Here is a 13,130-nt window from a genome sequence, read left to right on the forward strand (position 1 = left end):
CGCCTGGGTGGCTCAGTGGGTTAAGCCTCTGCCTTCGGCTCAGGTCATGATCTCGGGGTCCTGGAATCGAGCCCCGCATCGGGCTCTCTGCTCAGCAGGGAGCCTGCTTCTCCCTCTCTCTCTCTGCCTGCTTCTTTGCCTACTTGTGATCTCTCTCTGTCAAATAAATAAATAAAATCTTTAAAAAAAATTTTTTTGAACATTTGGTTCAATGAGTTTTGCAGTTGTATACACTCAAAACTACCACTTAAATTTTAAATTTTTAACTACCACTTAAATAAGATATAGACCATTTCCATCACCCCAGGACGTTTCCTTATGCCCCTTACCAGGCAATCGCTTTCTGATTTCTGTGACTATAGATTAATTTTTTTCTGTTCTATAACAATATAAATGGAATCCTAGACCATGTACTTTTTTTTAATATCTGGCTTCTTTCACCCAAACAGTGTTTTTGAGATGTTGCATTAATCAGTGGTTTGTTCCTTTGTTTTGCTGAATAGTATTCCATTGTCTGGAAAAACTGCTATTTGTTTATCCATTTTCTTGTCGATGGAAATTTGGGCTGTTTCTAGCTTTTGGCCATTATGACTAAGATTGCTACCATTTTTGTACAAGTCATTTTGTGCACACATGTTTTCACTTTTCTTGAGTAAATACTTAGAGTGTAGTATTTCTGAGTCCTACAGTAGATATATGTTCAATTTTTTAAGCAGCTACCAGATACTTCTCCAAAGTGATTATGTCATTTTTCATTCCTACCAACAAATGTATCAAAGGAAGTTCTGATTCCTCCACATACACACATTTGGTATTGACAGTCTTTTTGGTTTTAGCCATTTTCATGTGTGTCAAATATTAGCTCACTATGGTTTTAATTTATATTTCCCTGATGATTAACAGCTTTTCATCTCCTTCCTGCTATTTGTACACGATCTTTGAAATCTCTATTCAAGATTTTGCCCATTCTTTTTGTCTTCTTATTGTTGATTTTTAGAAGTTCTTTATATATTATGACTCTAAGATCCTTGTCACATTTATATTGCAATGTCTTTTCTCAGCCTATGGCTTGAATATTCATGTTCTTAACGAAAGAGCAGATCTTATCTGGTACCTTCTCCCAGTTAACTTCCTGGGGAAGGATTTAGAAGTACAGTCCTTTTGATATCACTAATCATCAACCTTGTCTTTTCTTCATGCAAAGAAAAGCATTTCTTTATTTTTTTTCTACCCGCTCTCTGTTCCTTTGCTATGGCCTTTGCAGAACTTGACATGTCCCTAACAACATCTATATATCCCTCATTGAATTAATTGCTTCATTCTCTAAATACATGTAACACGTCAATTGTTTCTTTCTTTCTAAATTAATAGTTTGCATGTCGTCAACCCAAAGTTTTTCTTGAGCTCCAGACCAACATATCTATCCACACATACTTAGCATGTCTACTTGGACATTCTCTTCAAATTATGTGGCCCCCAGATGGAATTCTTCATGCCACCTCTTGCAAATATATTCCCTCTTTGTGCTTCCTGTCATGGTGAGTAGCACCACCACATGCCAAATTCTTAAACCAGAAACCCATGCGGTTTTTTTTTACTCCCGTATCCACTCCTTCAGTCTAGGCCATTAATCCTATCAGCTCCCACCCTTCACCCCAAAGATCTTGAATTTATCCACGTCCATCCTACTGTCACATCCCAGTCTGACCACTGTCATTTCCCATCTAGATTCCCATTTTAGTTTTGTCATCTTTCTCCCCACTACATAGTCTTTTGGGTAGTTTCTAGAATGTGCCGAGATGTCTCTTCTCATATCTTCACAGTTGAAATTACTTTGACTATAATGCTCTTCTCTAGAGCTTCCTTAATCTGAAACAGCACCATGTTCCCTACCTTGATACCTTCCATCACCGTACCATCCTATTCCCTTCTAAAGACTCATGACAAACCGTGGTCACAGCTTTCCTGTTGCTTTCTCCTGCTAAGATGTAGTAAGTTCCAAGAGATAGGCTCCTTGTCTTTCTTGTCCACTAGTACATCTCCAGGATCCAGCAAAGTGCCTGGCATGTGCTAAGGATTGCTGAATGAAGAAATGCTTCCCTCACCAATTCAAATCAAGGGAAATTTTCACTTCCTATTCACCCCAAAATATTTTGTTTCACCACTATTAGGTCTTATAAATGCCTTCTTGGGTAGATTCCATTGACTTCCTTCCATAGCTTTTGCAAACCGCATCAACTTTCCCAGATCAGCTTTGCTCACCTCACTTCATATGTCCTCTAGTCTTTTTCTCCCCTAGCCCATCCATGTCCACAGCCTGGCCCCAAATTTGTTATTTCTCTTAACATCCATGCACGGCCTAGACAGAGCTGCATCTATGAGACACTAAATAATAAGCAAAAGGAATTTTAGGCAGATTCGGTCAATTTGGTGAAGAGAAACCAGCCGCAGAACAGCTGACGAATCAGCTCTACCAGACAACAGACCAGGTAGAAATCGTGTTCAGACACAAAACCTCGCTGTTTCCTATACCCTTCTCTGCTGGTATCACTCTCCCCTCTCATGAGGGTGTTTGAGTCTGATCCGCTCAGCCAAGTGGCAGATGGAGAAATTGTTTGCGATTGAGATGAGAATATTTTATCAGACTTCCTACAAATGGGGTCCACTGAATTTTAATCCGCTAGCAAAGCACTGACAAAAAAAAGGAGGAACAGTCTCCACAGGACATCCTGTAAGGTCTCCTCAGGAATTAGTGTGTTTTTGGTCAACATTCAGTTGAGAGATGATAAACTTCCAAGGGCAACCGAGAGAGCCCTGAAACAGATACTTCCCTGGTCCCTCCAGCCTCCCAGGGAAGCCTGCATGGCAGAAGGGAACCTGGGTCAGGAGCCAGGAAGTCTGTATTCCAGACCTGGTTCTGGCCCTGACTCCTTAGGTCACCGCCTGTTGGTGATGTCACTTTTCAATCTCTCGGTTACTCCATCTGTACAATGGAAAGAACACATCCGATTCCTCCCAAATGGGTGGCAAGGACACTTGGGAGATTTGTATGCCGTCCAGATAGAAGAACCAAAAATTGCTTGTGAAATTCTATTTTGTTCTCTCCCCTCTTCTACAACTCCACGGTAGGCAACAGCAACAGCCTGGATGTTTACTGAGCAGTTATTATGTGTCAGATATGTGCAAAGCAAATATCTATGCACACAAAAGCTACTTCATTGTGTATTGCCTGAATAATCTCCTGAACTCTTACTAAATCCTGGGAGAGAATGTTAGAAAGGACACATAAAATATGAGAAACAATGTATCTCGTTAACAGATAGATTTCATCATTGCTTAGAGCGCGAACAGTAAATGGTTTTGGAAACCAAGGGTTATGGCAATATGCCATGCCTCAGAAAATACCTTCACAGCCACCCTGAAACAGATCCAGGCAGCCATCACCCAAACTGCATTTGCTTCCACCTCTGAGGGCCTTTATGCACAGATGCGCACAAACATGTGTGCAAATAATAATGAGTCTGAGTTTATTGTGCACCAACTATGTACCAGACTGTGCCAAGCATTTTTAGTACATTTTTTTAAAGATCTATTTATTTATTTATTTATTTGACAGAAAGAGAGAGAGAGAGCACATGAGCAGAGGGAGCAGCAGGCAGAGGGAGAAGCGGACTTCCTGCTGAGCAAGGAGCTTGACACGGGACTTGATTCCAGGACCCTGGGATCATGACCTGAGCTAAAAGCAGACGCTTAACTGACTGGGGCCCCCAGGCACCAAGCATTTTATGTATATTATCTCAACTACACATCACACCAACCATTGGAAGTAGGTACTATTTTTAGTCCCAAGATGATAAAACAGAGATGGGGAGATTAACCAGCCCGAAATCAGAGGTAAGTGACCGAACTAGAACGGGAGGCTAGTATGTCTGAAATCCAGAACTCACTGTTCTATTTACCACTCCATACTACCTCTCGATGCATTGTTTTTCATTTTAATATTTCTTTTATTAGTATTATTATTATGTTCAGTTAGCCAACATAGAGTACATCATTAGTTTTTGATGCAGTGTTCAATATTTCTAAATTAAGCTTTACAACTGGTGCATACATTTAATGGGGTAGCAGAGGGTTTTGTTGTTTTTTTAATCCTCAAAAAAGAAGCAGTTGTTATTTAAACAGTGGTACCTAAGAACAGAGGACATGGTGTGGGGATGTGGGCACAATGGAGGAGAAGGGGCACGTGACCAAGAGGCAGGAATCCTGCTCTCGTCTCGGCTATGCCAGTACTGGCCATATGACTGAAGACAAGCTGCTTGGCCTTCCTGAGCCTTCATCTCCTGGCTTCGGAAACAGAGAACGAGCTAAATGATGCTGAAATGTCCTGCGCATTCTCCATCTCTACATGGAATCTACTCCAAGTGAATGTATATGGGATCATTCTCCAATAGCCCGGCTCGAAAGCCCCACAAGCTCAGGGAGACGAAAGGAGACACACGCAGGACCTCAGCCCCGAGCACACCGCGCCTCCCTCTCCATCCCAGACCCTCTCTTCGGCTCTCCATCAACACAGGCTGGATCCAAAGTGCCTGTTCCAACATCACTTCTGTTTACTCCACCATCAGGATGGTGTCATTTAGCCAGAGCCATCATTCACAGTCACACCAAATGGCCCACGGAAGAAAAGTTGGTTACACTCGAAGAACAGATGACAAGTGACAGGCTCCGCTCCTGATTTTCCATAATAACAGAAGAGACCAGCAACTGCCATGGTGGTCCAACACCCGAACCAACCCCTCCCTTCCAAGCAGAGGCGATCTGCCGATCTCTCCTTCTCTCTGGGATTAAAGAGTCTCCCTTGTCCCTTGTCCCTTGTCCCTTGTCCCTGGTGAAGCCGGGCATCCTGCCTCTCCAGGGACAGTATCAGCAAAGCCACGCACACAAGCAGCCCTGCTCATCTGAGCTCTGCTGCTGGATAAGAGGGAGAAGGAGCTGAAGACAAAAAATATGAGTGAGAAGAAAGGACTATAGATGTTCTCGATCAAAAGCAGCCGTGGGGAGAACTGAACTAATTTTGCCTAGGTCCCAGCAGATCCACTTTCAGACCCCTTTATTTTGGCCGAGGAAAGGCAAAATGAGACTTCCCTCGTAAATGACTAGACAGTTGCCTGTTGCCTATGGGATAATCAGAAGTTTCAGTCACTGAACCTGGGCATTAGGGGAACTCTCGCAGCCTGTTCTGAAGAGGCCATTCGTTCTGATGAAAAGTTCTCCTAGGAAGGCAGGTCCGGTGTGAGGATTTTTATTTTAATTTTTTAGGATTTTGTTTATTTATTTAGAGAAAAAGAGAGAGTAGGAGCTAGAGGGAGCAGGGGAAAGCGCAGGGAGGGAGGGAGAGGGACAAGCAGACTCCACTCTGAGCACAGAGCCTGACGCGAGCCTCAATCTCACAACCCTGAGACCATGACCTGAGCCAAAACCAAAAGTCAGACACGCCTAACTGACCAAGCCACTCAGGTGCCCCCAGGTTGAGGAATTTCAACGTCAAGACATGTCAAATTGTCATTTGCCCATTTTTGACCCACACAAGTAGAAATAGTGTAAGGTTCAGCTTAATAGTTTATGGAAGCCACTGCTCTAGGTGGTGTTGAAAATGTGTAAGGAGAGGAGACACAGTCTATCTCCAAGGGGCTGCCGGGAGAGAATCCCATAGAGAATGTGGATCGGGTATGTTGGTGTCGCGTGAGGGAAATACAGAGGAAAGGGGACCGGGGTCTAGAAATGCAGTGTCCTGCAGTAGGAATTCGCTCCTTTCATCAGTAGGAGTCCAGATCCAATGGAATAAGCACTAAGTCCCCTTTCTTGCCGTCTCAGCATCTGAGGATCAGGCAGTAAGCCCAGAGTCTCCAAGCAACTCTGAGAACAGGGTGAGCTCTCAACCTGCCAACCTTGACTGAGTCTCTTTAGCATTTGTTATTTTTATGGGTCCCTGAATGCTTCCCTTGAATATTAATTTTCTTCAATTCTTTAAGTATATATTAGTTATTACATATTTTTGATTAATATTTGATGGCCGCTTAGGCTGCCAAGAGCTCCCATAAATTTCCCCAGTGGATATCTGGCACTAGGTAAGCGTGCGAGACCCCTTATGTGGAGCAAAGACATCAATCATTTTAAGTCTCTGACTCCACACCTTAATACCCAAAGATATATTGCTAAGAAGCCCATAACAAGTCATTAAAAATGAATGTCTTGTGGCAGTTTTCATGCCTGCAGAATTCAGCAGCGGGGGGTTGGGGTGGGGGGAGCTGGGATGGGGCAAAGCCCAGACAGCTCACTAACACCTCGTTGGGCATTATTTAAAGATTTCCTATCCCTTACTCCAGGACCAGCTACATGATTGGCAAGGTCCAGTGCAAAACGAAAATGCAGGGCTCCTTCTTCAAAATTATTAAGCGTTTTGAAACAGCAATGACGACACATTAAACCAAGCGTGGGTCCGTGTGTATGACGACGCAGGTCACGGAGCGGTGAAGCCCTGCCTCTCTCCGCCTTCCCACACACCCGCACCTCTGTCTCTCTGGAACTTAGTCTCCATCTGTAAGGGCTTCCCATAACAATGACATTAACAACAGCACTTACTGAAATACTGTAAAGGCATTCACTAACTTTTATTTTTATGAACTCATAAGATCAAGAGAAGGTTCTCATTAACCCCGTAAATGCTATTATTACCCCCGTTCTACAAAGGAGGAAGGAGATAGAAGCTTATGATGGTTAATCTTACACGTCCACTTGACTGGACCACAGGGTCCCCAGATATTTGGTTAAACATTATGCTGGGGGTGTCTGTGAGGGTGTTTCTGGAGGAGATTAACATTTAATTGGTAGACTGAACAGACGCCCCTCAATAATGGGGTGGGTCTCATCAAATCAGTTGAAGTGCTTACAGAACAAAAATGCTGACTCTCCCTCGAGGAAGGTGGAATTCCTCTAGCCTCACTGCCTTGGAGCTGGAATATCAGGTTTTTTCCTGCCTTCAGATGCAAATGAAAACATCAGTTCTTCCTGGGTCTCCAGCTTGGTAACTGCAGATTTTGGAACTCGTGAGCCAATTCCAATTCTTACATATGTGTACGTACACATATGAATGTATTTCACAGACAGCTAGACGAATAGATGGTAAATGGTTGGGTAGACAGTTTCCTATTGGTCTGTTTCCCTGGACAACCTTGACTAAGGCAAAGCTCATATAGTTAAGGAACTTGCCCAGTGCCTCAGACCTGGTGAGAGGTAAGGTTGTGACGTGAACACAGTAGGTGTACGCCTACAAATGACTGCAGTGGTGTTGAAAAAAATGTGTGAACCTGGCCTGGTTAGGAAGAAAGGAATAAATCCATAAAGCAGGGCCCATTAACAACTGTCATTTGGTCCAGGGCAGAAGCAGCTAAGCAGGTCAATGCAGAGAGGCTGGTACTGGGAGATTCGGGCTGAGCGCTCAGATCCAAAGAGACCCCGGCTCTGGTCCCAAGACTTTCTAATAAGACAGTCATGCTAGTCAGGTGAACCCACACACCCCAGACTCTGGGGAACCCATCTGGGAAGAGAATGAGCTAGACTTCATGTCCTCCGTGAAGTCCCTTCCCGTCTAAATACTGAGGTTTTCACAGTTCAATCCAATGAGCTTCTGGGAAGAAACTGAGATGATAGATACATTCTCTCTTTGGGTTCCTTGAGACGACTTTTGTTTTTTATTCACTATGAAGAAACTTACCAGACTAGAGAAACGGTCCCACATCATGCCTGCCCACAGCATAGACACATGAAAGGGATGACGAAGGATGCTCCCAGGTACGAGAGATGCCCAGGGGACGAACTAGACAGGTTTATACTCACTCACTCATTCACTCACTCAAACCTTCAGTCTGACCTGAGGCTTGCGCTTGTTTTCTTAGCTGTCAGTGTCCTGGAAGTGGATGGAATGGGATCCAAGGGAGCTTCAAGGAAACCTTTATCAGAAACCAGAAGTCCTTGTCCTTTCCCACTATCTTAACTTAGGAGAAGAATGACAACAAGACTCAGAGGGAGAAGGGCAAGACAGAAGGCAACTAGGGATGCCTGGGCGGCTCAGGAGGCTAAGTGTCTGCCTTTGGCTCAGGTTATGGTCCCAGGGTCCTGGGATCGAGCCCTGAATCAGGCTCCTTGCACAGTGGGGAGCCTGCTTCTCCCTCCATCTGCTGCCCCCTGCTTGTGCTCTCTCTGTCAAATAAATAAAATATATTTTTAATTTTTTTAAAAAGAAAAAAAGAAGGAAGGTGACTAATGCCTTTTCTTTAACCCCCTGATCTGTGCCAATTCCTGAGACAGCCTCTGATTGATATCCTCTCATGACAACCTTGCTAGGCAGGAAATACTATCCCCATCTTACAGACACCAAGGGTCTCAAGTTTGTCTCAAGCTTCTGAGCAATGAGCAGAGCTCAAAGTCAAACCCAGACCTTCCACGGCACCAAGATGAGCCATGCTGAAATATTTCAGTGGCATAAACTGAAACAGGGTCCGGAATTAAGCTGGGCACTTTGAGTGTGTCCTGAAGCCATCGGTTTACTTTATCCAATACATTAGCATTTGTTCAGTCTTTACCAATGCTCAGATCAAGTCAGGACATGTAAGATGAATTAACCCCCCGTAAAAGAGATATATAATGTCTATGATCCCAGTGGCCCTCATCTCCTAGGGTCCCAGGTCCCGTTACTCATCAGGGATTCTCATGGCCGCACAGGGAATGTCCTGTTCCCCCACATGTGAGCCAGTCCACCTTCTAGTGAGCTCTAAGGAGCATCACCATCTTCATTTATTGAAATCTTCAGCACAGAACACTCCGCCTGTAGCAATGATGGGATCCAAAGGTCCACCCTCCCTTAGGCTCGATAAACTACAGTAGACTTCAGTCCTTCCTGCTGGGATCTCAGGCTCTATCCTGCAGGGTCCTGGTCCAGTCGTGCACAGGACCCTGGAACTATGGAAATACAGCAGACAACACACAGCCTAGCAGACAACAGGGGCGACCGAGACGTTCTTCTCTGCCATCACACACTTGCCACGTTTCTCACACGACCTCACCTTCTCCCCAGAGCTCTGCATCCTTCCAGCCCCTTTAACTTTCTCATTTGCTTCCCTGTATTTAGTCTGGTGGTAATTAGTTAGACCCATGGTTTTAAAACAGGGGCAATTTTACCCCCTGGGGAACACTTGGCAATATCTCGAGACAGTTTCAGTTGTCACAACTGTGAGTGTGCTACTGGCATCTGGTTCATAGAAGACAGGGATGCTGCTCAGCTTCCCACAGCTCCCGGATGGCCCCCCCCAACAAAGAATTATCTAGTCCAAATGTCAGTAGTGCTGCAGTTGATGAACCCTGATGTAGACCCAAGATGGCAAGCTTCTGCCACGAGTGCTCCTCTTTCCACTCCCTTTATGTCCTTTGCTGTCACATCTCATTGATCAGGACAGTCATTCCCTCTGAGCCCAGTTCTGATCTCAGAATCCTCTTGGCACACGGCCCCAGGGAGCTGCTAATAAGTGATAGGCGCCAAAATGCCAAATGAGCTCGACTGGCCATCCTTACGCGAGACGCTTTCTGTGCTGGCCCACGTTCACCAACTTTGACGGTCACCCTTTCTGAGCAAGGATCATGTTTCTAAACTCTATCATCCCCAATAGCTCCAAGATGAAGAAAGGAGAAGACAGAGAGATGAAGAGGAAGAAAGGGAGGCCGGGAAAGGAAGGAGGGAGGGAGAAAAGGAGGGAGGGCAGGAAGCGAAGAAAATCAAAGAGAAAAGAAGGGAAGAAAAACAATGGTGTAAAACAAACAGGAAGGGCAAGTAGAAGAAATGAAGTTCCAAACAAGGCTTCACTGAGATGGACCCTTCGAATAACTAAAGCGGGCCCTCTGCATTTTGTGTGTTTGTTAAGGTGTCAAGGTCAAAACCAAAGGAGCCAAACTTCGGACCTTCCCTACCATCAAGAGGTCGGCTCCCTGGCAGGAGAACATCATTGCTGTCTTCTTTTGGTTACTGTGGTTGGCCAGGCTCACTGTAGGAACTCCCACTTCCCCCAGTCCCTCCATCAACCCCAAGGACAGACTTATCTTGCCAAGGGGTGAGGCAGAACTGTCCTTTGGTGTCCTCTTTCCCACAGGCCATACAGAGGGCCCCCAAAGAACAAGGATTCAAGTTCTTCCCCAAAGTCGGTCTGCCCTCATCTTGGTGCAGATCACAGATGAAGGCAAGGGCGCCCAACCTAGGCAACGCCATCGTCTGTGATCAACAATGGTGGTAGTGAGCGAAACCAAAATCCTAAACAGTGCTTGACCGTTGGCAGAGTTTTTGATGGATTCACTCGGAGTATTTTTAATAGCGTAGATCTTCAGGAGAGATTTGGCGAGCCCTTACCATTTCAGCGTTTTGCCATTAGGATGGCCCAACCGCATGTCCATTTTGAACTTTTCCCTGATAAATGTGAAATAGAGGCAAAATTCTCAGGTCTACAAAGGGCACCCCTTAGAAAATAACACACTTTCCTATTGAGTAAACAAGTGCTCAATTTGTTGGAAAAAATTACACTTTGAAGGCACGTATAATTTTTGGCACCATGCATCTTGGGATGTTTCTTCCCCCACAGCATTGCCAACTAGAAGCCCAGCACAGGCTGTGTTTCAGATGCTTCCATGCATCTCTACCAGCAGCACTTGCCCTAAGGTACAAATCAGCGCGACTTCCCGTGCTCAGCTCCCACAGTGGCCAGACTCGCAACCCCCTTCCACTGATTTAAAAAAATATATTTTTTTTTTCTTGAACGTATTCCTATTCTCAGAGTCCATCTGTTAAGTCTTTTTATCGGTGGCATATTTGGGACCCCATGCCATGCAATATTCCACAAAGGAACCTTCTTTGTCCATTGTAAAATGAAGTGATCTTCCCTCCTCCCTGGAAAAGAGAGCCATTTGGACGAGATCCCAGTCCCTGGAGAGAGAAGACGGAGGCAGCAGGAGTGACCGCCTCCCACCATCGCCCCCCCGACCCCCGGCCCCACCCCATCCCCATCCTAGCTTAGCTCCTCCTGCCCTTTGGACAAGGTAGACCAGAAGAACACAAATCATTTAGCCTCTATGAGCAACTGAGCAATGGTGTGCAGATACCTTGGGCAAGTTGCAAAGGGTTTAGCTGAAGTGGGAACTGGACGAAAATTTGGCATTTGGAGAGCCCTTGCATTTGCTGAGAGAATTCCAGGGAAGAAGTCGCTGGCCCCCTGCGCTCTTTACCCCTTTCTGAGTGACTTCTGAGCCGCTCGCCTCGCACTCCTTTAATTTCTAGGCAACCAGGCCCAGGAGGACCCGTGCAGGCCCCAGCTCCGCTTTCGCTACTACTGCGAAAGCAAAGGCATCCTTCGTCACCTTTGCCTCCTGTACAGAAGGGACTGGTTCTCATGTTTTCCCCAGCTCGATAGCTCGGGGCTTTGCTAATCTTGCTGAACACTTCAGTTTTTAGATGGTATATCAATGAGGCATTCAAACAGAGCAGTTTATACACAAAAATTCTGTCTGCTTTGTAAAAGATTATCCTTTTATAAACACTCGGCAGAAAACATAAAAGCAAATAGGAACAGCGCATAGAACAGGAAAGATGTGAGCAGGGAGATTAATACTGAAAGGGTCGAAATGAATGGCGCTCGCTAAAACGAGCTCCAGATACTTTGGCTGCAGTGAAACATAAATAATGGGAATGACACATCGTTTATTCGGGATAATGAGTTGATCCAAAGTAGAGGCCTAGGACAAGAGATTAAAGATTAAATATCCATCTCCTGATGAATATCAGTAGCCAACTTTAACCTTTTCCTTCCAAAAGTACAATTTTACTTGAACAGTTGTGCGTGTTTGTGCTCCAGTACAGGAACTGGATTCTTCAAAAGCAGCCAATACCCCGTGCCTCTTTTTCTTACCCTAGTGGAAAACATGGTTGCACATTTCAAGACAGGAAGTGTCTTGAACTTGATTTCTAGGCTTTGAGCCTCTGGACACCGATATAAAGAAAGATTCCCTCCCTCCAGCATTCTGCACTGGAAACATCGAGCTTAGGGACTCTGCTCACATCTCTTCATTCACTCATTTAACAATAAAGTTTTTCAAAAGAAAAAGGGAAGTGAGATTGGCACAACCCCATATGGGTTTCACATCGACCGTGAGCCCCCCAGAATGATGGGATGGGACGAGTCTCAGAAATCTGTGTGTCCAAATGGCTCACCCGGACTCGGGAGAGGACACCGAGGCTGGCGGTCAGGGTGTGTCCCGGCCAGGGTCCCACAGCCTATTAGAAGTGGAGCTGGGACTAGTACCGAGCCTTCTGGCCCCCAGCCCCCACTCTCCCCAGTGCACCCTGCTGCCTCTTTATTCCCTCAAGTTGGAAATAATGACCAAAGCAGCTTGCTGGAAGAGCCAGCACCCCACATGCTAAATTAAAGCCCTGAATTCATGAAAAACTTAGAATATTGGAAGCTCTGAATAAATAAGGGTTGGAAACAAAAAAAGGGGATGGGAAGAGTTGGAGCAGTGGGAGAAAATGCAGAGGAGGAGGAGGCAAAAGGAGCAGACAGTGATCACAGACACCCGCGACGCCCTGCCACCCAGGCACGATTCTGGAACAGTCTATGAGTGGCCCTTCTCTCTCAAAGGGCAAGAAGACACCAGGCAAGGAGAAATCATGTGGTTTGCCCATTTCTTGGAGCCAAGAAGCAGCCCACTATTCACAAGCCAAGACCAGGAAAGCGGTTTTGTGGCTGGTAGATACCGGGGAGTGAGAAGAGCAGTTAAGATTCAAATGTTGCCATTGAAAAAAAAAAAAAAAAAAACCAAAACCAAAACCAAAAACCCAGGACACCAACCAGGCGGGAGCAGGAGACCATCACAGGTTAATTCCGCAGCCGCTCACCTACAGAGAGCAAGGTCAGGATTTGGCTGGGGTCCCATGTGATATCAGTTTGGTGGTTTCAGTCTATGCTCCAGGGAACTTTTGTCTCAGTGCCAAACCAACATGCATGCACGGTTGGCAAGCTGTCCTCCGGAGGCCAGGG

Source organism: Enhydra lutris, unplaced genomic scaffold (assembly GCF_002288905.1).
Source record: "Enhydra lutris kenyoni isolate GAN:26980312 unplaced genomic scaffold, ASM228890v2 scaffoldscaffold24, whole genome shotgun sequence".
NCBI lineage: Eukaryota > Metazoa > Chordata > Mammalia > Carnivora > Mustelidae > Enhydra > Enhydra lutris.